Source organism: Phoenix dactylifera, chromosome 4 (genome assembly GCF_051530095.1).
Source record: "Phoenix dactylifera cultivar Ajwa chromosome 4, Ajwa_hap1_PhDact_Kaust_v1.1, whole genome shotgun sequence".
In the NCBI taxonomy this organism is placed as follows: Eukaryota; Viridiplantae; Streptophyta; class Magnoliopsida; order Arecales; family Arecaceae; genus Phoenix; species Phoenix dactylifera.
This window is the reverse complement of record NC_143193.1, coordinates 36,790,694-36,808,833: the sequence shown is the minus strand read 5'-3', so window position 1 is coordinate 36,808,833 and position 18,140 is coordinate 36,790,694. Positions and strand designations below refer to the sequence as shown.

At 49.3% G+C, this 18,140-nt stretch overlaps 47 non-coding genes and 3 pseudogenes across 47 annotated transcripts; all 50 read left to right on the top strand.

Annotated features, from left to right (window-relative positions):
* Nucleotides 1-66: 66 nt before the first annotated feature.
* Nucleotides 67-185, top strand: LOC149761465 (5S ribosomal RNA). Its single transcript, XR_016405917.1, has one exon. It is a non-coding gene; the product is annotated as a 5S ribosomal RNA (ribosomal RNA).
* Nucleotides 186-432: 247 nt separating this feature from the next.
* On the top strand, nucleotides 433-551 carry LOC149761464 (5S ribosomal RNA). Its single transcript, XR_016408092.1, has one exon. It is a non-coding gene; the product is annotated as a 5S ribosomal RNA (ribosomal RNA).
* Nucleotides 552-797: 246 nt separating this feature from the next.
* LOC149761463 (5S ribosomal RNA) lies at nucleotides 798-916 on the top strand. The gene has a single exon (XR_016405719.1). It is a non-coding gene; the product is annotated as a 5S ribosomal RNA (ribosomal RNA).
* A 246-nt stretch (nucleotides 917-1,162) lies between these two features.
* On the top strand, nucleotides 1,163-1,281 carry LOC149761462 (5S ribosomal RNA). The gene has a single exon (XR_016410003.1). It is a non-coding gene; the product is annotated as a 5S ribosomal RNA (ribosomal RNA).
* Nucleotides 1,282-1,527: 246 nt separating this feature from the next.
* LOC149761461 (5S ribosomal RNA) lies at nucleotides 1,528-1,646 on the top strand. Its single transcript, XR_016401147.1, has one exon. It is a non-coding gene; the product is annotated as a 5S ribosomal RNA (ribosomal RNA).
* A 248-nt stretch (nucleotides 1,647-1,894) lies between these two features.
* LOC149761460 (5S ribosomal RNA) lies at nucleotides 1,895-2,013 on the top strand. Its single transcript, XR_016405916.1, has one exon. It is a non-coding gene; the product is annotated as a 5S ribosomal RNA (ribosomal RNA).
* A 247-nt stretch (nucleotides 2,014-2,260) lies between these two features.
* Nucleotides 2,261-2,379, top strand: LOC149761459 (5S ribosomal RNA). The gene has a single exon (XR_016408091.1). It is a non-coding gene; the product is annotated as a 5S ribosomal RNA (ribosomal RNA).
* A 246-nt stretch (nucleotides 2,380-2,625) lies between these two features.
* On the top strand, nucleotides 2,626-2,744 carry LOC149761458 (5S ribosomal RNA). Its single transcript, XR_016405718.1, has one exon. It is a non-coding gene; the product is annotated as a 5S ribosomal RNA (ribosomal RNA).
* A 246-nt stretch (nucleotides 2,745-2,990) lies between these two features.
* Nucleotides 2,991-3,109, top strand: LOC149761457 (5S ribosomal RNA). Its single transcript, XR_016403119.1, has one exon. It is a non-coding gene; the product is annotated as a 5S ribosomal RNA (ribosomal RNA).
* Nucleotides 3,110-3,355: 246 nt separating this feature from the next.
* LOC149761456 (5S ribosomal RNA) lies at nucleotides 3,356-3,474 on the top strand. Its single transcript, XR_016403736.1, has one exon. It is a non-coding gene; the product is annotated as a 5S ribosomal RNA (ribosomal RNA).
* A 246-nt stretch (nucleotides 3,475-3,720) lies between these two features.
* On the top strand, nucleotides 3,721-3,839 carry LOC149761455 (5S ribosomal RNA). Its single transcript, XR_016410002.1, has one exon. It is a non-coding gene; the product is annotated as a 5S ribosomal RNA (ribosomal RNA).
* Nucleotides 3,840-4,085: 246 nt separating this feature from the next.
* On the top strand, nucleotides 4,086-4,204 carry LOC149761454 (5S ribosomal RNA). Its single transcript, XR_016401146.1, has one exon. It is a non-coding gene; the product is annotated as a 5S ribosomal RNA (ribosomal RNA).
* Nucleotides 4,205-4,452: 248 nt separating this feature from the next.
* Nucleotides 4,453-4,571, top strand: LOC149761453 (5S ribosomal RNA). Its single transcript, XR_016405915.1, has one exon. It is a non-coding gene; the product is annotated as a 5S ribosomal RNA (ribosomal RNA).
* A 246-nt stretch (nucleotides 4,572-4,817) lies between these two features.
* LOC149761452 (5S ribosomal RNA) lies at nucleotides 4,818-4,936 on the top strand. Its single transcript, XR_016405716.1, has one exon. It is a non-coding gene; the product is annotated as a 5S ribosomal RNA (ribosomal RNA).
* A 246-nt stretch (nucleotides 4,937-5,182) lies between these two features.
* Nucleotides 5,183-5,301, top strand: LOC149761451 (5S ribosomal RNA). The gene has a single exon (XR_016403117.1). It is a non-coding gene; the product is annotated as a 5S ribosomal RNA (ribosomal RNA).
* A 246-nt stretch (nucleotides 5,302-5,547) lies between these two features.
* Nucleotides 5,548-5,666, top strand: LOC149761450 (5S ribosomal RNA). Its single transcript, XR_016403735.1, has one exon. It is a non-coding gene; the product is annotated as a 5S ribosomal RNA (ribosomal RNA).
* A 246-nt stretch (nucleotides 5,667-5,912) lies between these two features.
* LOC149761449 (5S ribosomal RNA) lies at nucleotides 5,913-6,031 on the top strand. The gene has a single exon (XR_016403931.1). It is a non-coding gene; the product is annotated as a 5S ribosomal RNA (ribosomal RNA).
* A 246-nt stretch (nucleotides 6,032-6,277) lies between these two features.
* On the top strand, nucleotides 6,278-6,396 carry LOC149761448 (5S ribosomal RNA). The gene has a single exon (XR_016401568.1). It is a non-coding gene; the product is annotated as a 5S ribosomal RNA (ribosomal RNA).
* Nucleotides 6,397-6,644: 248 nt separating this feature from the next.
* Nucleotides 6,645-6,763, top strand: LOC149761447 (5S ribosomal RNA). Its single transcript, XR_016405914.1, has one exon. It is a non-coding gene; the product is annotated as a 5S ribosomal RNA (ribosomal RNA).
* A 246-nt stretch (nucleotides 6,764-7,009) lies between these two features.
* Nucleotides 7,010-7,128, top strand: LOC149761446 (5S ribosomal RNA). The gene has a single exon (XR_016405715.1). It is a non-coding gene; the product is annotated as a 5S ribosomal RNA (ribosomal RNA).
* A 246-nt stretch (nucleotides 7,129-7,374) lies between these two features.
* Nucleotides 7,375-7,493, top strand: LOC149761445 (5S ribosomal RNA). The gene has a single exon (XR_016401145.1). It is a non-coding gene; the product is annotated as a 5S ribosomal RNA (ribosomal RNA).
* Nucleotides 7,494-7,741: 248 nt separating this feature from the next.
* LOC149761444 (5S ribosomal RNA) lies at nucleotides 7,742-7,860 on the top strand. Its single transcript, XR_016405913.1, has one exon. It is a non-coding gene; the product is annotated as a 5S ribosomal RNA (ribosomal RNA).
* Nucleotides 7,861-8,106: 246 nt separating this feature from the next.
* LOC149761443 (5S ribosomal RNA) lies at nucleotides 8,107-8,225 on the top strand. Its single transcript, XR_016405714.1, has one exon. It is a non-coding gene; the product is annotated as a 5S ribosomal RNA (ribosomal RNA).
* Nucleotides 8,226-8,471: 246 nt separating this feature from the next.
* Nucleotides 8,472-8,590, top strand: LOC149761442 (5S ribosomal RNA). The gene has a single exon (XR_016401144.1). It is a non-coding gene; the product is annotated as a 5S ribosomal RNA (ribosomal RNA).
* Nucleotides 8,591-8,838: 248 nt separating this feature from the next.
* LOC149761441 (5S ribosomal RNA) lies at nucleotides 8,839-8,957 on the top strand. The gene has a single exon (XR_016405911.1). It is a non-coding gene; the product is annotated as a 5S ribosomal RNA (ribosomal RNA).
* A 246-nt stretch (nucleotides 8,958-9,203) lies between these two features.
* On the top strand, nucleotides 9,204-9,322 carry LOC149761440 (5S ribosomal RNA). Its single transcript, XR_016405713.1, has one exon. It is a non-coding gene; the product is annotated as a 5S ribosomal RNA (ribosomal RNA).
* A 245-nt stretch (nucleotides 9,323-9,567) lies between these two features.
* LOC149761439 (5S ribosomal RNA) lies at nucleotides 9,568-9,686 on the top strand. The gene has a single exon (XR_016403116.1). It is a non-coding gene; the product is annotated as a 5S ribosomal RNA (ribosomal RNA).
* Nucleotides 9,687-9,932: 246 nt separating this feature from the next.
* Nucleotides 9,933-10,051, top strand: LOC149761438 (5S ribosomal RNA). Its single transcript, XR_016403734.1, has one exon. It is a non-coding gene; the product is annotated as a 5S ribosomal RNA (ribosomal RNA).
* A 246-nt stretch (nucleotides 10,052-10,297) lies between these two features.
* Nucleotides 10,298-10,416, top strand: LOC149761437 (5S ribosomal RNA). The gene has a single exon (XR_016410001.1). It is a non-coding gene; the product is annotated as a 5S ribosomal RNA (ribosomal RNA).
* A 246-nt stretch (nucleotides 10,417-10,662) lies between these two features.
* LOC149761436 (5S ribosomal RNA) lies at nucleotides 10,663-10,781 on the top strand. Its single transcript, XR_016405910.1, has one exon. It is a non-coding gene; the product is annotated as a 5S ribosomal RNA (ribosomal RNA).
* Nucleotides 10,782-11,027: 246 nt separating this feature from the next.
* On the top strand, nucleotides 11,028-11,146 carry LOC149761435 (5S ribosomal RNA). Its single transcript, XR_016405712.1, has one exon. It is a non-coding gene; the product is annotated as a 5S ribosomal RNA (ribosomal RNA).
* A 246-nt stretch (nucleotides 11,147-11,392) lies between these two features.
* LOC149761434 (5S ribosomal RNA) lies at nucleotides 11,393-11,511 on the top strand. Its single transcript, XR_016410000.1, has one exon. It is a non-coding gene; the product is annotated as a 5S ribosomal RNA (ribosomal RNA).
* A 246-nt stretch (nucleotides 11,512-11,757) lies between these two features.
* On the top strand, nucleotides 11,758-11,876 carry LOC149761433 (5S ribosomal RNA). The gene has a single exon (XR_016408294.1). It is a non-coding gene; the product is annotated as a 5S ribosomal RNA (ribosomal RNA).
* Nucleotides 11,877-12,121: 245 nt separating this feature from the next.
* Nucleotides 12,122-12,240, top strand: LOC149761432 (5S ribosomal RNA; annotated as a pseudogene).
* A 246-nt stretch (nucleotides 12,241-12,486) lies between these two features.
* LOC149761431 (5S ribosomal RNA) lies at nucleotides 12,487-12,605 on the top strand. The gene has a single exon (XR_016408283.1). It is a non-coding gene; the product is annotated as a 5S ribosomal RNA (ribosomal RNA).
* A 245-nt stretch (nucleotides 12,606-12,850) lies between these two features.
* Nucleotides 12,851-12,969, top strand: LOC149761430 (5S ribosomal RNA). Its single transcript, XR_016407645.1, has one exon. It is a non-coding gene; the product is annotated as a 5S ribosomal RNA (ribosomal RNA).
* A 247-nt stretch (nucleotides 12,970-13,216) lies between these two features.
* On the top strand, nucleotides 13,217-13,335 carry LOC149761429 (5S ribosomal RNA). The gene has a single exon (XR_016409999.1). It is a non-coding gene; the product is annotated as a 5S ribosomal RNA (ribosomal RNA).
* Nucleotides 13,336-13,581: 246 nt separating this feature from the next.
* LOC149761428 (5S ribosomal RNA) lies at nucleotides 13,582-13,700 on the top strand (annotated as a pseudogene).
* Nucleotides 13,701-13,946: 246 nt separating this feature from the next.
* Nucleotides 13,947-14,065, top strand: LOC149761427 (5S ribosomal RNA). Its single transcript, XR_016406654.1, has one exon. It is a non-coding gene; the product is annotated as a 5S ribosomal RNA (ribosomal RNA).
* A 246-nt stretch (nucleotides 14,066-14,311) lies between these two features.
* On the top strand, nucleotides 14,312-14,430 carry LOC149761426 (5S ribosomal RNA). Its single transcript, XR_016402355.1, has one exon. It is a non-coding gene; the product is annotated as a 5S ribosomal RNA (ribosomal RNA).
* A 247-nt stretch (nucleotides 14,431-14,677) lies between these two features.
* Nucleotides 14,678-14,796, top strand: LOC149761425 (5S ribosomal RNA). Its single transcript, XR_016412651.1, has one exon. It is a non-coding gene; the product is annotated as a 5S ribosomal RNA (ribosomal RNA).
* Nucleotides 14,797-15,041: 245 nt separating this feature from the next.
* On the top strand, nucleotides 15,042-15,160 carry LOC149761424 (5S ribosomal RNA). Its single transcript, XR_016407644.1, has one exon. It is a non-coding gene; the product is annotated as a 5S ribosomal RNA (ribosomal RNA).
* A 247-nt stretch (nucleotides 15,161-15,407) lies between these two features.
* On the top strand, nucleotides 15,408-15,526 carry LOC149761423 (5S ribosomal RNA). The gene has a single exon (XR_016409998.1). It is a non-coding gene; the product is annotated as a 5S ribosomal RNA (ribosomal RNA).
* A 246-nt stretch (nucleotides 15,527-15,772) lies between these two features.
* Nucleotides 15,773-15,891, top strand: LOC149761422 (5S ribosomal RNA). The gene has a single exon (XR_016405596.1). It is a non-coding gene; the product is annotated as a 5S ribosomal RNA (ribosomal RNA).
* Nucleotides 15,892-16,138: 247 nt separating this feature from the next.
* Nucleotides 16,139-16,257, top strand: LOC149761421 (5S ribosomal RNA). Its single transcript, XR_016412115.1, has one exon. It is a non-coding gene; the product is annotated as a 5S ribosomal RNA (ribosomal RNA).
* A 248-nt stretch (nucleotides 16,258-16,505) lies between these two features.
* LOC149761420 (5S ribosomal RNA) lies at nucleotides 16,506-16,624 on the top strand. Its single transcript, XR_016410079.1, has one exon. It is a non-coding gene; the product is annotated as a 5S ribosomal RNA (ribosomal RNA).
* A 246-nt stretch (nucleotides 16,625-16,870) lies between these two features.
* LOC149761419 (5S ribosomal RNA) lies at nucleotides 16,871-16,989 on the top strand. Its single transcript, XR_016404275.1, has one exon. It is a non-coding gene; the product is annotated as a 5S ribosomal RNA (ribosomal RNA).
* A 245-nt stretch (nucleotides 16,990-17,234) lies between these two features.
* On the top strand, nucleotides 17,235-17,353 carry LOC149761418 (5S ribosomal RNA; annotated as a pseudogene).
* A 246-nt stretch (nucleotides 17,354-17,599) lies between these two features.
* Nucleotides 17,600-17,718, top strand: LOC149761417 (5S ribosomal RNA). The gene has a single exon (XR_016405595.1). It is a non-coding gene; the product is annotated as a 5S ribosomal RNA (ribosomal RNA).
* A 247-nt stretch (nucleotides 17,719-17,965) lies between these two features.
* On the top strand, nucleotides 17,966-18,084 carry LOC149761416 (5S ribosomal RNA). The gene has a single exon (XR_016412886.1). It is a non-coding gene; the product is annotated as a 5S ribosomal RNA (ribosomal RNA).
* Nucleotides 18,085-18,140: the final 56 nt, after the last annotated feature.

The following is an 18,140-nucleotide window of genomic DNA, read 5'->3' as shown; positions in this document are numbered from 1 at the left end:
GCGAATGTCTCGGGCCGTCGAGGTCTGCTGCTTTGTCATAAAAGGGAGTTTCGATGGGCATGTCATGGGTGCGATCATACCAGCACTAATGCACCGGATCCCATCATAACTCCGCAGTTAAGCGTGCTTGGGCGAGAGTAGTACTAGGATGGGTGACCCCCTGGGAAGTCCTCGTGTTGCACCCCTTTTATTTTTTGCCCGCTTTTTTATTTTTTGATAATATTTATTTTTAATTTTTCGGCTTTTGGCTTTTCCTCTTCGGATAATTTTTTTCCCCCGAAAATAAACTGAGTCCGGAGACTGGCGGTGCCATGCCGCATAGCGGGACCAGCGCGTTGAATACTACGCCAGAACGGCCCCGGCGGCGCGAATGTCTCGGGCCGTCGAGGTCTGCTGCTTTGTCATAAAAGGGAGTTTCGATGGGCATGTCATGGGTGCGATCATACCAGCACTAATGCGCCGGATCCCATCATAACTCCGCAGTTAAGCGTGCTTGGGCGAGTGTAGTACTAGGATGGGTGACCCCCTGGGAAGTCCTCGTGTTGCACCCCTTTTATTTTTTGCCCGCTTTTTTATTTTTTGATAATATTTATTTTTAATTTTTCGGCTTTTGGCTTTTCCTCTTCGGATAATTTTTTTCTCCCGAAAATAAACTGAGTCCGGAGACTCGCGGTGCCATGCCGCATAGCGGAACAGCGCGTTGAATCCTACACCAGAACGGCCCCGGCAGCGCGAATGCCTCGGGCCGTCGAGGTCTGCTGCTTTGTCATAAAAGGGAGTTTCGAAGGGCATGTCATGGGTGCGATCATACCAGCACTAATGCGCCGGATCCGATCAGAACTCCGCAGTTAAGCGTGCTTGGGCGAGAGTAGTACTAGGATGGGTGACCCCCTGGGAAGTCCTCGTGTTGCACCCTTTTTATTTTTTGCCCGCTTTTTTATTTTTTGATAATATTTATTTTTAATTTTTTGGCTTTTGGCTTTTCCTCTTCGGATAATTTTTTCCCCCCGAAAATAAACTGAGTCCGGAGACTGGCGGTGCCATGCCGCATAGCGGAACAGCGCGTTGAATCCTACGCCAGAATGGCCCCGGCAGCGCGAATGTCTCGGGCCGTCGAGGTCTGCTGCTTTGTCATAAAAGGGAGTTTCGAAGGGCATGTCATGGGTGCGATCATACCAGCACTAATGCACCGGATCCCATCAGAACTCCGCAGTTAAGCGTGCTTGGGCGAGAGTAGTACTAGGATGGGTGACCCCCTGGGAAGTCCTCGTGTTGCACCCCTTTTATTTTTTGCCCGCTTTTTTATTTTTTGATAATATTTATTTTTAATTTTTCGGCTTTTGGCTTTTCCTCTTCGGATAATTTTTTTCCCCCGAAAATAAACTGAGTCCGGAGACTCGCGGTGCCATGCCGCATAGCGGAACAGCGCGTTGAATCCTACGCCAGAACGGCCCCGGCAGCGCGAATGTCTCGGGCCGTCGAGGTCTGCTGCTTTGTCATAAAAGGGAGTTTCGAAGGGCATGTCATGGGTGCGATCATACCAGCACTAATGCACCGGATCCCATCAGAACTCCGCAGTTAAGCGTGCTTGGGCGAGAGTAGTACTAGGATGGGTGACCCCCAGGGAAGTCCTCGTGTTGCACCCTTTTTATTTTTTTCTCCACTTTTTTATTTTTTGATAATATTTATTTTTAATTTTTCGGCTTTTGGCTTTTCCTCTTCGGATAATTTTTTTCCCCCGAAAATAAACTGAGTCCGGAGACTGGCGGTGCCATGCCGCATAGCGGGACCAGCGCGTTGAATCCTACGCCAGAACGGCCCCGGCGGCGCGAATGTCTCGGGCCGTCGAGGTCTGCTGCTTTGTCATAAAAGGGAGTTTCGATGGGCATGTCATGGGTGCGATCATACCAGCACTAATGCACCGGATCCCATCATAACTCCGCAGTTAAGCGTGCTTGGGCGAGAGTAGTACTAGGATGGGTGACCCCCTGGGAAGTCCTCGTGTTGCACCCCTTTTATTTTTTGCCCGCTTTTTTATTTTTTGATAATATTTATTTTTAATTTTTCGGCTTTTGGCTTTTCCTCTTCGGATAATTTTTTTCCCCCGAAAATAAACTGAGTCCGGAGACTGGCGGTGCCATGCCGCATAGCGGGACCAGCGCGTTGAATACTACGCCAGAACGGCCCCGGCGGCGCGAATGTCTCGGGCCGTCGAGGTCTGCTGCTTTGTCATAAAAGGGAGTTTCGATGGGCATGTCATGGGTGCGATCATACCAGCACTAATGCGCCGGATCCCATCATAACTCCGCAGTTAAGCGTGCTTGGGCGAGTGTAGTACTAGGATGGGTGACCCCCTGGGAAGTCCTCGTGTTGCACCCCTTTTATTTTTTGCCCGCTTTTTTATTTTTTGATAATATTTATTTTTAATTTTTCGGCTTTTGGCTTTTCCTCTTCGGATAATTTTTTTCTCCCGAAAATAAACTGAGTCCGGAGACTCGCGGTGCCATGCCGCATAGCGGAACAGCGCGTTGAATCCTACACCAGAACGGCCCCGGCAGCGCGAATGCCTCGGGCCGTCGAGGTCTGCTGCTTTGTCATAAAAGGGAGTTTCGAAGGGCATGTCATGGGTGCGATCATACCAGCACTAATGCGCCGGATCCGATCAGAACTCCGCAGTTAAGCGTGCTTGGGCGAGAGTAGTACTAGGATGGGTGACCCCCTGGGAAGTCCTCGTGTTGCACCCTTTTTATTTTTTGCCCGCTTTTTTATTTTTTGATAATATTTATTTTTAATTTTTTGGCTTTTGGCTTTTCCTCTTCGGATAATTTTTTCCCCCCGAAAATAAACTGAGTCCGGAGACTGGCGGTGCCATGCCGCATAGCGGAACAGCGCGTTGAATCCTACGCCAGAATGGCCCCGGCAGCGCGAATGTCTCGGGCCGTCGAGGTCTGCTGCTTTGTCATAAAAGGGAGTTTCGAAGGGCATGTCATGGGTGCGATCATACCAGCACTAATGCACCGGATCCCATCAGAACTCCGCAGTTAAGCGTGCTTGGGCGAGAGTAGTACTAGGATGGGTGACCCCCTGGAAAGTCCTCGTGTTGCACCCCTTTTATTTTTTGCCCGCTTTTTTATTTTTTGATAACATTTATTTTTTATTTTTCGGCTTTTGGCTTTTCCTCTTCGGATAATTTTTTTCCCCCGAAAATAAACTGAGTCCGGAGACTGGCGGTGCCATGCCGCATAGCGGAAGAGCGTGTTGAATCCTACGCCAGAACGGCCCCGGCAGCGCGAATGTCTCGGGCCGTCGAGGTCTGCTGCTTTGTCATAAAAGGGAGTTTCGAAGGGCATGTCTTGGGTGCAATCATACCAGCACTAATGCACCGGATCCTATCAGAACTCCGCAGTTAAGCGTGCTTGGGCGAGAGTAGTACTAGGATGGGTGACCCCCTGGGAAGTCCTCGTGTTGCACCCCTTTTATTTTTTGCCCGCTTTTTTATTTTTTGATAATATTTATTTTTAATTTTTCGGCTTTTGGCTTTTCCATTTCGGATAATTTTTTTCCCTCGAAAATAAACTGAGTCCGGAGGCTCGCGGTGCCATGCCGCATAGCGGAACAGCGCGTTGAATCCTACGCCAGAACGGCCCCGGCAGCGCGAATGTCTCGGGCCGTCGAGGTCTGCTGCTTTGTCATAAAAGGGAGTTTCGAAGGGCATGTCATGGGTGCGATCATACCAGCACTAATGCACCGGATCCCATCAGAACTCCGCAGTTAAGCGTGCTTGGGCGAGAGTAGTACTAGGATGGGTGACCCCCTGGGAAGTCCTCGTGTTGCACCCCTTTTATTTTTTGCCCGCTTTTTTATTTTTTGATAATATTTATTTTTAATTTTTCGGCTTTTGGCTTTTCCTCTTCGGATAATTTTTTTTCCCCGAAAATAAACTGAGTCCGGAGACTCGCGGTGCCATGCCGCATAGCGGAACAGCGCGTTGAATCCTACGCCAGAACGGCCCCGGCAGCGCGAATGTCTCGGGCCGTCGAGGTCTGCTGCTTTGTCATAAAAGGGAGTTTCGAAGGGCATGTCATGGGTGCGATCATACCAGCACTAATGCACCGGATCCCATCAGAACTCCGCAGTTAAGCGTGCTTGGGCGAGAGTAGTACTAGGATGGGTGACCCCCAGGGAAGTCCTCGTGTTGCACCCTTTTTATTTTTTTCTCCACTTTTTTATTTTTTGATAATATTTATTTTTAATTTTTCGGCTTTTGGCTTTTCCTCTTCGGATAATTTTTTTCCCCCGAAAATAAACTGAGTCCGGAGACTGGCGGTGCCATGCCGCATAGCGGGACCAGCGCGTTGAATCCTACGCCAGAACGGCCCCGGCGGCGCGAATGTCTCGGGCCGTCGAGGTCTGCTGCTTTGTCATAAAAGGGAGTTTCGATGGGCATGTCTTGGGTGCGATCATACCAGCACTAATGCACCGGATCCCATCATAACTCCGCAGTTAAGCGTGCTTGGGCGAGAGTAGTACTAGGATGGGTGACCCCCTGGGAAGTCCTCGTGTTGCACCCCTTTTATTTTTTGCCCGCTTTTTTATTTTTTGATAATATTTATTTTTAATTTTTCGGCTTTTGGCTTTTCCTCTTCGGATAATTTTTTTCCCCCGAAAATAAACTGAGTCCGGAGACTCGCGGTGCCATGCCGCATTGCGGAACAGCGCGTTGAATCCTACACCAGAACGGCCCCGGCAGCGCGAATGCCTCGGGCCGTCGAGGTCTGCTGCTTTGTCATAAAAGGGAGTTTCGAAGGGCATGTCATGGGTGCGATCATACCAGCACTAATGCGCCGGATCCGATCAGAACTCCGCAGTTAAGCGTGCTTGGGCGAGAGTAGTACTAGGATGGGTGACCCCCTGGGAAGTCCTCGTGTTGCACCCTTTTTATTTTTTGCCCGTTTTTTTATTTTTTGATAATATTTATTTTTAATTTTTTGGCTTTTGGCTTTTCCTCTTCGGATAATTTTTTCCCCCCGAAAATAAACTGAGTCCGGAGACTGGCGGTGCCATGCCGCATAGCGGAACAGCGCGTTGAATCCTACGCCAGAATGGCCCCGGCAGCGCGAATGTCTCGGGCCGTCAAGGTCTGCTGCTTTGTCATAAAAGGGAGTTTCGAAGGGCATGTCATGGGTGCGATCATACCAGCACTAATGCACCGGATCCCATCAGAACTCCGCAGTTAAGCGTGCTTGGGCGAGAGTAGTACTAGGATGGGTGACCCCCTGGAAAGTCCTCGTGTTGCACCCCTTTTATTTTTTGCCCGCTTTTTTATTTTTTGATAACATTTATTTTTTATTTTTCGGCTTTTGGCTTTCCCTCTTCGGATAATTTTTTTCCCCCGAAAATAAACTGAGTCCGGAGACTGGCGGTGCCATGCCGCATAGCGGAAGAGCGTGTTGAATCCTACGCCAGAACGGCCCCGGCAGCGCGAATGTCTCGGGCCGTCGAGGTCTGCTGCTTTGTCATAAAAGGGAGTTTCGAAGGGCATGTCTTGGGTGCAATCATACCAGCACTAATGCACCGGATCCTATCAGAACTCCGCAGTTAAGCGTGCTTGGGCGAGAGTAGTACTAGGATGGGTGACCCCCTGGGAAGTCCTCGTGTTGCACCCCTTTTATTTTTTGCCCGCTTTTTTATTTTTTGATAATATTTATTTTTAATTTTTCGGCTTTTGGCTTTTCCATTTCGGATAATTTTTTTCCCTCGAAAATAAACTGAGTCCGGAGGCTCGCGGTGCCATGCCGCATAGCGGAACAGCGCGTTGAATCCTACGCCAGAACGGCCCCGGCAGCGCGAATGTCTCGGGCCGTCGAGGTCTGCTGCTTTGTCATAAAAGGGAGTTTCGAAGGGCATGTCATTGGTGCGATCATACCAGCACTAATGCACCGGATCCCATCAGAACTCCGCAGTTAAGCGTGCTTGGGCGAGAGTAGTACTAGGATGGGTGACCCACTGGGAAGTCCTCGTGTTGCACCCCTTTTATTTTTTGCCCGCTTTTTTATTTTTTGATAATATTTATTTTTAATTTTTCGGCTTTTGGCTTTTCCTCTTCGGATAATTTTTTTCCCCCGAAAATAAACTGAGTCCGGAGACTCGCGGTGCCATGCCGCATAGCGGAACAGCGCGTTGAATCCTACGCCAGAACGGCCCCGGCAGCGCGAATGTCTCGGGCCGTCGAGGTCTGCTGCTTTGTCATAAAAGGGAGTTTCGAAGGGCATGTCATGGGTGCGATCATACCAGCACTAATGCACCGGATCCCATCAGAACTCCGCAGTTAAGCGTGCTTGGGCGAGAGTAGTACTACGATGGGTGACCCCCAGGGAAGTCCTCGTGTTGCACCCTTTTTATTTTTTTCTCCACTTTTTTATTTTTTGATAATATTTATTTTTAATTTTTCGGCTTTTGGCTTTTCCTCTTCGGATAATTTTTTTCCCCCGAAAATAAACTGAGTCCGGAGACTGGCGGTGCCATGCCGCATAGCGGGACCAGCGCGTTGAATCCTACGCCAGAACGGCCCCGGCGGCGCGAATGTCTCGGGCCGTCGAGGTCTGCTGCTTTGTCATAAAAGGGAGTTTCGATGGGCATGTCATGGGTGCGATCATACCAGCACTAATGCACCGGATCCCATCATAACTCCGCAGTTAAGCGTGCTTGGGCGAGAGTAGTACTAGGATGGGTGACCCCCTGGGAAGTCCTCGTGTTGCACCCCTTTTATTTTTTGCCCGCTTTTTTATTTTTTGATAATATTTATTTTTAATTTTTCGGCTTTTGGCTTTTCCTCTTCGGATAATTTTTTTCCCCCGAAAATAAACTGAGTCCGGAGACTCGCGGTGCCATGCCGCATAGCGGAACAGCGCGTTGAATCCTACACCAGAACGGCCCCGGCAGCGCGAATGCCTCGGGCCGTCGAGGTCTGCTGCTTTGTCATAAAAGGGAGTTTCGAAAGGCATGTCATGGGTGCGATCATACCAGCACTAATGCGCCGGATCCGATCAGAACTCCGCAGTTAAGCGTGCTTGGGCGAGAGTAGTACTAGGATGGGTGACCCCCTGGGAAGTCCTCGTGTTGCACCCTTTTTATTTTTTGCCCGCTTTTTTATTTTTTGATAATATTTATTTTTAATTTTTTGGCTTTTGGCTTTTCCTCTTCGGATAATTTTTTCCCCCCGAAAATAAACTGAGTCCGGAGACTGGCGGTGCCATGCCGCATAGCGGAACAGCGCGTTGAATCCTACGCCAGAATGGCCCCGGCAGCGCGAATGTCTCGGGCCGTCAAGGTCTGCTGCTTTGTCATAAAAGGGAGTTTCGAAGGGCATGTCATGGGTGCGATCATACCAGCACTAATGCACCGGATCCCATCAGAACTCCGCAGTTAAGCGTGCTTGGGCGAGAGTAGTACTAGGATGGGTGACCCCCAGGGAAGTCCTCGTGTTGCACCCTTTTTATTTTTTTCTCCACTTTTTTATTTTTTGATAATATTTATTTTTAATTTTTCGGCTTTTGGCTTTTCCTCTTCGGATAATTTTTTTCCCCCGAAAATAAACTGAGTCCGGAGACTGGCGGTGCCATGCCGCATAGCGGGACCAGCGCGTTGAATCCTACGCCAGAACGGCCCCGGCGGCGCGAATGTCTCGGGCCGTCGAGGTCTGCTGCTTTGTCATAAAAGGGAGTTTCGATGGGCATGTCATGGGTGCGATCATACCAGCACTAATGCACCGGATCCCATCATAACTCCGCAGTTAAGCGTGCTTGGGCGAGAGTAGTACTAGGATGGGTGACCCCCTGGGAAGTCCTCGTGTTGCACCCCTTTTATTTTTTGCCCGCTTTTTTATTTTTTGATAATATTTATTTTTAATTTTTCGGCTTTTGGCTTTTCCTCTTCGGATAATTTTTTTCCCCCGAAAATAAACTGAGTCCGGAGACTCGCGGTGCCATGCCGCATAGCGGAACAGCGCGTTGAATCCTACACCAGAACGGCCCCGGCAGCGCGAATGCCTCGGGCCGTCGAGGTCTGCTGCTTTGTCATAAAAGGGAGTTTCGAAGGGCATGTCATGGGTGCGATCATACCAGCACTAATGCGCCGGATCCGATCAGAACTCCGCAGTTAAGCGTGCTTGGGCGAGAGTAGTACTAGGATGGGTGACCCCCTGGGAAGTCCTCGTGTTGCACCCTTTTTATTTTTTGCCCGCTTTTTTATTTTTTGATAATATTTATTTTTAATTTTTTGGCTTTTGGCTTTTCCTCTTCGGATAATTTTTTCCCCCCGAAAATAAACTGAGTCCGGAGACTGGCGGTGCCATGCCGCATAGCGGAACAGCGCGTTGAATCCTACGCCAGAATGGCCCCGGCAGCGCGAATGTCTCGGGCCGTCAAGGTCTGCTGCTTTGTCATAAAAGGGAGTTTCGAAGGGCATGTCATGGGTGCGATCATACCAGCACTAATGCACCGGATCCCATCAGAACTCCGCAGTTAAGCGTGCTTGGGCGAGAGTAGTACTAGGATGGGTGACCCCCAGGGAAGTCCTCGTGTTGCACCCTTTTTATTTTTTTCTCCACTTTTTTATTTTTTGATAATATTTATTTTTAATTTTTCGGCTTTTGGCTTTTCCTCTTCGGATAATTTTTTTCCCCCGAAAATAAACTGAGTCCGGAGACTGGCGGTGCCATGCCGCATAGCGGGACCAGCGCGTTGAATCCTACGCCAGAACGGCCCCGGCGGCGCGAATGTCTCGGGCCGTCGAGGTCTGCTGCTTTGTCATAAAAGGGAGTTTCGATGGGCATGTCATGGGTGCGATCATACCAGCACTAATGCACCGGATCCCATCATAACTCCGCAGTTAAGCGTGCTTGGGCGAGAGTAGTACTAGGATGGGTGACCCCCTGGGAAGTCCTCGTGTTGCACCCCTTTTATTTTTTGCCCGCTTTTTTATTTTTTGATAATATTTATTTTTAATTTTTCGGCTTTTGGCTTTTCCTCTTCGGATAATTTTTTTCCCCCGAAAATAAACTGAGTCCGGAGACTCGCGGTGCCATGCCGCATAGCGGAACAGCGCGTTGAATCCTACACCAGAACGGCCCCGGCAGCGCGAATGCCTCGGGCCGTCGAGGTCTGCTGCTTTGTCATAAAAGGGAGTTTCGAAGGGCATGTCATGGGTGCGATCATACCAGCACTAATGCGCCGGATCCGATCAGAACTCCGCAGTTAAGCGTGCTTGGGCGAGAGTAGTACTAGGATGGGTGACCCCCTGGGAAGTCCTCGTGTTGCACCCTTTTATTTTTTGCCCGCTTTTTTATTTTTTGATAATATTTATTTTTAATTTTTTGGCTTTTGGCTTTTCCTCTTCGGATAATTTTTTCCCCCCGAAAATAAACTGAGTCCGGAGACTGGCGGTGCCATGCCGCATAGCGGAACAGCGCGTTGAATCCTACGCCAGAATGGCCCCGGCAGCGCGAATGTCTCGGGCCGTCAAGGTCTGCTGCTTTGTCATAAAAGGGAGTTTCGAAGGGCATGTCATGGGTGCGATCATACCAGCACTAATGCACCGGATCCCATCAGAACTCCGCAGTTAAGCGTGCTTGGGCGAGAGTAGTACTAGGATGGGTGACCCCCTGGAAAGTCCTCGTGTTGCACCCCTTTTATTTTTTGCCCGCTTTTTTATTTTTTGATAACATTTATTTTTTATTTTTCGGCTTTTGGCTTTTCCTCTTCGGATAATTTTTTTCCCCCGAAAATAAACTGAGTCCGGAGACTGGCGGTGCCATGCCGCATAGCGGAAGAGCGTGTTGAATCCTACGCCAGAACGGCCCCGGCAGCGCGAATGTCTCGGGCCGTCGAGGTCTGCTGCTTTGTCATAAAAGGGAGTTTCGAAGGGCATGTCTTGGGTGCAATCATACCAGCACTAATGCACCGGATCCTATCAGAACTCCGCAGTTAAGCGTGCTTGGGCGAGAGTAGTACTAGGATGGGTGACCCCCTGGGAAGTCCTCGTGTTGCACCCCTTTTATTTTTTGCCCGCTTTTTTATTTTTTGATAATATTTATTTTTAATTTTTCGGCTTTTGGCTTTTCCATTTCGGATAATTTTTTTCCCTCGAAAATAAACTGAGTCCGGAGGCTCGCGGTGCCATGCCGCATAGCGGAACAGCGCGTTGAATCCTACGCCAGAACGGCCCCGGCAGCGCGAATGTCTCGGGCCGTCGAGGTCTGCTGCTTTGTCATAAAAGGGAGTTTCGAAGGGCATGTCATGGGTGCGATCATACCAGCACTAATGCACCGGATCCCATCAGAACTCCGCAGTTAAGCGTGCTTGGGCGAGAGTAGTACTAGGATGGGTGACCCCCTGGGAAGTCCTCGTGTTGCACCCCTTTTATTTTTTGCCCGCTTTTTTATTTTTTGATAATATTTATTTTTAATTTTTCGGCTTTTGGCTTTTCCTCTTCGGATAATTTTTTTCCCCCGAAAATAAACTGAGTCCGGAGACTCGCGGTGCCATGCCGCATAGCGGAACAGCGCGTTGAATCCTACGCCAGAACGGCCCCGGCAGCGCGAATGTCTCGGGCCGTCGAGGTCTGCTGCTTTGTCATAAAAGGGAGTTTCGATGGGCATGTCATGGGTGCGATCATACCAGCACTAATGCACCGGATCCCATCATAACTCCGCAGTTAAGCGTGCTTGGGCGAGAGTAGTACTAGGATGGGTGACCCCCTGGGAAGTCCTCGTGTTGCACCCCTTTTATTTTTTGCCCGCTTTTTTATTTTTTGATAATATTTATTTTTAATTTTTCGGCTTTTGGCTTTTCCTCTTCGGATAATTTTTTTCCCCCGAAAATAAACTGAGTCCGGAGACTCGCGGTGCCATGCCGCATAGCGGAACAGCGCGTTGAATCCTACACCAGAACGGCCCCGGCAGCGCGAATGCCTCGGGCCGTCGAGGTCTGCTGCTTTGTCATAAAAGGGAGTTTCGAAGGGCATGTCATGGGTGCGATCATACCAGCACTAATGCGCCGGATCCGATCAGAACTCCGCAGTTAAGCGTGCTTGGGCGAGAGTAGTACTAGGATGGGTGACCCCCTGGGAAGTCCTCGTGTTGCACCCTTTTTATTTTTTGCCCGCTTTTTTATTTTTTGATAATATTTATTTTTAATTTTTTGGCTTTTGGCTTTTCCTCTTCGGATAATTTTTTCCCCCCGAAAATAAACTGAGTCCGGAGACTGGCGGTGCCATGCCGCATAGCGGAACAGCGCGTTGAATCCTACGCCAGAATGGCCCCGGCAGCGCGAATGTCTCGGGCCGTCAAGGTCTGCTGCTTTGTCATAAAAGGGAGTTTCGAAGGGCATGTCATGGGTGCGATCATACCAGCACTAATGCACCGGATCCCATCAGAACTCCGCAGTTAAGCGTGCTTGGGCGAGAGTAGTACTAGGATGGGTGACCCCCTGGGAAGTCCTCGTGTTGCACCCCTTTTAATTTTTGCCCGCTTTTTTATTTTTTGATAACATTTATTTTTTATTTTTCGGCTTTTGGCTTTTCCTCTTCGGATAATTTTTTTCCCCCGAAAATAAACTGAGTCCGGAGACTGGCGGTGCCATGCCGCATAGCGGAAGAGCGTGTTGAATCCTACGCCAGAACGGCCCCGGCAGCGCGAATGTCTCGGGCCGTCGAGGTCTGCTGCTTTGTCATAAAAGGGAGTTTCGAAGGGCATGTCTTGGGTGCAATCATACCAGCACTAATGCACCGGATCTTATCAGAACTCCGCAGTTAAGCGTGCTTGGGCGAGAGTAGTACTAGGATGGGTGACCCCCTGGGAAGTCCTCATGTTGCACCCTTTTTTTTTTTTGCCCGCTTTTTTATTTTTTGATAATATTTATTTTTAATTTTTTGGCTTTTGGCTTTTCCTCTTTGGATAATTTTTTCTCCCGATAATAAACTGAGTCCGGAGACTGGCGGTGCCATGCCGCATAGCGGAACAGCGCGTTGAATCCTACGCCAGAACGGTCCCGGCAGCGCGAATGTCTCGGGCCGTCGAGGTCTGCTGCTTTGTCATAAAAGGGAGTTTCGAAGGGCATGTCATGGGTGCGATCATACCAGCACTAATGCACCATATCCCATCAAAACTCCGCAGTTAAGCGTGCTTGGGCGAGAGTAGTACTAGGATGGGTGACCCCCTGGGAAGTCCTCGTGTTGCACCCCTTTTATTTTTTGCCCGGTTTTTTATTTTTTGATAACATTTATTTTTTATTTTTCGGCTTTTGGCTTTTCCTCTTCGGATAATTTTTTTCCCCCGAAAATAAACTGAGTCCGGAGACTGGCGGTGCCATGCCGCATAGCGGAACAGCGTGTTGAATCCTACGCCAGAACGGCCCCGGCAGCGCGAATGTCTCGGGCCGTCGAGGTCTGCTACTTTGTCATAAAAGGGAGTTTCGAAGGGCATGTCTTGGGTGCGATCATACCAGCACTAATGCACCGGATCCTATCAGAACTCCGCAGTTAAGCATGCTTGGGCGAGAGTAGTACTAGGATGGGTGACCCCCAGGGAAGTCCTTGTGTTGCACCCTTTTTATTTTTTGCCCGCTTTTTTATTTTTTGATAATATTTATTTTTAATTTTTCGGCTTTTGGCTTTTCCTCTTCGGATAATTTTTTTTTCCGAAAATAAACTGAGTCCGGAGACTGGCGGTGCCATGCCGCATAGCGGAACAGCGCGTTGAATCCTACGCCAGAACGGCCCCGGCAGCGCGAATGTCTCGGGCCGTCGCGGTCTGCTGCTTTGTCATAAAAGGGAGTTTCGAAGGGCATGTCATGGGTGTGATCATACCAGCACTAATGCACCGGATCCCATCATAACTCCGCAGTTAAGCGTGCTTGGGCGAGAGAAGTACTAGGATGGGTGACCCCCTGGGAAGTCCTCGTGTTGCACCCTTTTTATTTTTTGCCCGCTTTTTTATTTTTTGATAATATTTATTTTTAATTTTTTGGCTTTTGGCTTTTCCTCTTCGGATAATTTTTTTCCCCCGACAATAAACTGGGTCCGGAGACTGGCGGTGCCATGCCGCATAGCGGGACCAGCGCGTTGAATACTACGCCAGAACGACCCCGGCAGCGCGAATGTCTCGGGCCGTCGAGGTCTGCTGCTTTGTCATAAAAGGGAGTTTCGAAGGGCATATCATGGGTGCGATCATACCAGCACTAATGCACCGGATCCCATCAGAACTCCGCAGTTAAGCGTGCTTGGGCGAGAGTAGTACTAGGATGGGTGACCCCCTGGGAAGTCCTCGTGTTGCACCCCTTTTATTTTTTGCCCGCATTTTTCTTTTTTGATAACATTTATTTTTAATTTTTTGGCTTTTGGCTTTTCCTCTTCGGATAATTTTTTCCCCCCGAAAATAAACTGAGTCCGGAGACTGGCGGTGCCATGCCGCATAGCGGAACAGCGTGTTGAATCCTACGCCAGAACGGCCCCGGCAGCGCGAATGTCTCGGGCCGTCGAGGTCTGCTACTTTGTCATAAAAGGGAGTTTCGAAGGGCATGTCTTGGGTGCGATCATACTAGCACTAATGCAGCGGATCCTATCAGAACTCCGCAGTTAAGCGTGCTTGGGCGAGAGTAGTACTAGGATGGGTGACCCCCTAGGAAGTCCTCATGTTGCACCCTTTTTATTTTTTGCCCGCTTTTTTATTTTTTGGTAATATTTATTTTTATTTTTTTGGCTTTTGGCTTTTCCTCTTCGGATAATTTTTTCCCCCAGAAAATAAACTGAGTCCGGAGACTGGCGGTGCCATGCCGCATAGCGGAACAGCGCGTTGAATCATACGCCAGAACGGCCCCGGCAGCGCGAATGTCTCGGGCCGTCGAGGTCTGCTGCTTTGTCTTAAAAGGGAGTTTCGAAGGGCATGTCTTGGGTGCGATCATACCAGCACTAATGCACCGGATCCCATCATAACTCCGCAGTTAAGCGTGCTTGGGCGAGAGAAGTACTAGGATGGGTGACCCCCTGGGAAGTCCTCGTGTTGCACCCTTTTTATTTTTTGCCCGCTTTTTTATTTTTTGGTAATATTTATTTTTAATTTTTTGGCTTTTGGCTTTTCCTCTTCGGATAATTTTTTCCCCCAGAAAATAAACTGAGTCCGGAGACTGGCGGTGCCATGCCGCATAGCGGAACAGCGCGTTGAATCATACGCCAGAACGGCCCCGGCAGCGCGAATGTCTCGGGCCGTCGAGGTCTGCTGCTTTGTCTTAAAAGGGAGTTTCGAAGGGCATGTCTTGGGTGCGATCATACCAGCACTAATGCACCGGATCCCATCAGAACTCCGCAGTTAAGCGTGCTTGGGTGAGAGTAGTACTAGGATGGGTGACCCCCTGGGAAGTCCTCGTGTTGCACCCTTTTTATTTTTTGCCCGCTTTTTTATTTTTTGATAATATTTATTTTTAATTTTTCGGCTTTTGGCTTTTCCTCTTCGGATAATTTTTTTCCCCCGACAATAAACTGAGTCCGGAGACTGGCGGTGCCATGCCGCATAGCGGGACCAGCGCGTTGAATCCTACGCCAGAACGGCCCCGGCAGCGTGAATGTCTCGGGCCGTCGAGGTCTGCTGCTTTGTCATAAAAGGGAGTTTCGAAGGGCATGTCATGGGTGCGATCATACCAGCACTAATGCACCGGATCCCATCAGAACTCCGTAGTTAAGCGTGCTTGGGCGAGAGTAGTACTAGGATGGGTGACCCCCTGGGAAGTCCTCGTGTTGCACCCTTTTTATTTTTTGCCCGCTTTTTTATTTTTTGATAATATTTATTTTTAATTTTTCGGCTTTTGGCTTTTCCTCTTCGGATAATTTTTTTTTCCGAAAATAAACTGAGTCCGGAGACTGGCGGTGCCATGCCGCATAGCGGAACAGCGCGTTGAATCCTACGCCAGAACGGCCCCGGCAGCGCGAATGTCTCGGGCCGTCGCGGTCTGCTGCTTTGTCATAAAAGGGAGTTTCGAAGGGCATGTCATGGGTGTGATCATACCAGCACTAATGCACCGGATCCCATCATAACTCCGCAGTTAAGCGTGCTTGGGCGAGAGAAGTACTAGGATGGGTGACCCCCTGGGAAGTCCTCGTGTTGCACCCTTTTTATTTTTTCCCCGCTTTTTTATTTTTTGATAATATTTATTTTTAATTTTTTGGCTTTTGGCTTTTCCTCTTCGGATAATTTTTTTCCCCCGACAATAAACTGGGTCCGGAGACTGGCGGTGCCATGCCGCATAGCGGGACCAGCGCGTTGAATCCTACGCGAGAACGGCCCCGGCAGCGCGAATGTCTCGGGCCGTCGAGGTCTGCTGCTTTGTCATAAAAGGGAGTTTCGATGGGCATGTCATGGGTGCGATCATACCAGCACTAATGCACCGGATCCCATCAGAACTCCGCAGTTAAGCGTGCTTGGGCGAGAGTAGTACTAGGATGGGTGACCCCCTGGGAAGTCCTCGTGTTGCACCCCTTTTATGTTTTGCCCGCATTTTTCTTTTTTGATAACATTTATTTTTAATTTTTTGGCTTTTGGCTTTTCCTCTTCGGATAATTTTTTTCCCTCGAAAATAAACTGAGTCCGGAGACTCGCGGTGCCATGCCGCATAGCGGAACAGCGCATTGAATCCTACGCCAGAACGGCCCCGGCAGCGCGAATGTCTCGGGCCGTCGAGGTCTGCTGCTTTGTCATAAAAGGGTGTTTCGATGGGCATGTCATGGGTGCGATCATACCAGCCCTAATGCACCGGATCCCATCAGAACTCCGCAGTTAAGCGTGCTTGGGCGAGAGTAGTACTAGGATGGGTGACCCCCTGGGAAGTCCTCGTCTTGCACCCCTTTTTATTTTTTGCCCACTTTTTTATTTTTTGATAATATTTATTTTTAATTTTTCGGCTTTTGGCTTTTCCTCTTCGGATATTTTTTTTCCCCCGAAAATAAACTGAGTCCGGAGACTCGCGGTGCCATGCCGCATAGCGGAACAGCGCATTGAATCCTACGCCAGAACGGCCCCGGCAGCGCGAATGTCTCGGGCCGTCGAGGTCTGCTGCTTTGTCATAAAAGGGTGTTTCGATGGGCATGTCATGGGTGCGATCATACCAGCACTAATGCACCGGATCCCATCAGAACTCCGCAGTTAAGCGTGCTTGGGCGAGAGTAGTACTAGGATGGGTGACCCCCTGGGAAGTCCTCGTGTTGCACCCTTTTTATTTTTTTCTCCACTTTTTTATTTTTTGATAATATTTATTTTTAATTTTTCGGCTTTTGGCTTTTCCTCTTCGGATAATTTTTTTCCCCCGAAAATAAACTGAGTCCGGAGACTGGCGGTGCTATGCCGCATAGCGGGACCAGCGCGTTGAATCCTACGCCAGAACGGCCCCGGCGGCGCGAATGTCTCGGGCCGTCGAGGTCTGCTGCTTTGTCATAAAAGGGAGTTTCGATGGGCATGTCAAGGGTGCGATCATACCAGCACTAATGCACCGGATCCCATCAGAACTCCGTAGTTAAGCGTGCTTGGGCGAGAGTAGTACTAGGATGGGTGACCCCCTGGGAAGTCCTCGTATTGCACCCCTTTTATTTTTTGCCCCTTTTTTTATTTTTTGATAATATTTATTTTTAATTTGTCGGCTTTTGGCTTTTCCTCTTCGGATAATTTTTTTCCCCCGAAAATAAACTGAGTCCGGAGACTCGCGGTGCCATGCCGCATAGCGGAACAGCGCGTTGAATCCTACGCCAGAACGGCCCCGGCAGCGCGAATGCCTCGGGCCGTCGAGGTCTGCTGCTTCGTCATAAATGGGAGTTTCGAAGGGCATGTCATGGGTGCGATCATACCAGCACTAATGCACCGGATCCGATCAGAACTCCGCAGTTAAGCGTGCTTGGGCGAGAGTAGTACTAGGATGGGTGACCCCCTGGGAAGTCCTCGTGTTGCACCCTTTTTATTTTTTGCCCGCTTTTTTATTTTTTGATAATATTTATTTTTAATTTTTCGGCTTTTGGCTTTTCCTCTTCGGATAATTTTTTTTCCCGAAAATAAACTGAGTCCGGAGACTGGCGGTGCCATGCCGCATAGCGGAACAGCGCGTTGAATCCTACGCCAGAACGGCCCCGGCAGCGCGAATGTCTCGGGCCGTCGCGGTCTGCTGCTTTGTCATTAAAGGGAGTTTCGAAGGGCATGTCATGGGTACGATCATACCAGCACTAATGCACCGGATCCCATCATAACTCCGCAGTTAAGCGTGCTTGGGCGAGAGAAGTACTAGGATGGGTGACCCCCTGGGAAGTCCTCGTGTTGCACCCTTTTTATTTTTTGCCCGCTTTTTTATTTTTTAATAATATTTATTTTTAATTTTTTGGCTTTTGGCTTTTCCTCTTCGGATAATTTTTTCCCCCCGAAAATAAACTGAGTCCGGAGACTGGCGGTGCCATGCCGCATAGCGGAACAGCGCATTGAATCCTACGCCAGAACGGCCCCGGCAGCGCGAATGTCCCGGGCCGTCGAGGTCTGCTGCTTTGTCATAAAAGGGTGTTTCGATGGGCATGTCATGGGTGCGATCATACCAGCCCTAATGCACCGGATCCCATCAGAACTCCGCAGTTAAGCGTGCTTGGGCGAGAGTAGTACTAGGATGGGTGACCCCCTGGGAAGTCCTCGTCTTGCACCCCTTTTTATTTTTTGCCCACTTTTTTATTTTTTGATAATATTTATTTTTATTTTTTCGGCTTTTGGCTTTTCCTCTTCGGATAATTTTTTTCCCCCGAAAATAAACTGAGTCCGGAGACTCGCGGTGCCATGCCGCATAGCGGAACAGCGCATTGAATCCTACGCCAGAACGGCCCCGGCAGCGCGAATGTCTCGGGCCGTCGAGGTCTGCTGCTTTGTCATAAAAGGGTGTTTCGATGGGCATGTCATGGGTGCAATCATACCAGCACTAATGCACCGGATCCCATCAGAACTCCGCAGTTAAGCGTGCTTGGGCGAGAGTAGTACTAGGATGGGTGACCCCCTGGGAAGTCCTCGTGTTGCACCCTTTTTATTTTTTTCTCCACTTTTTTATTTTTTGATAATATTTATTTTTAATTTTTCG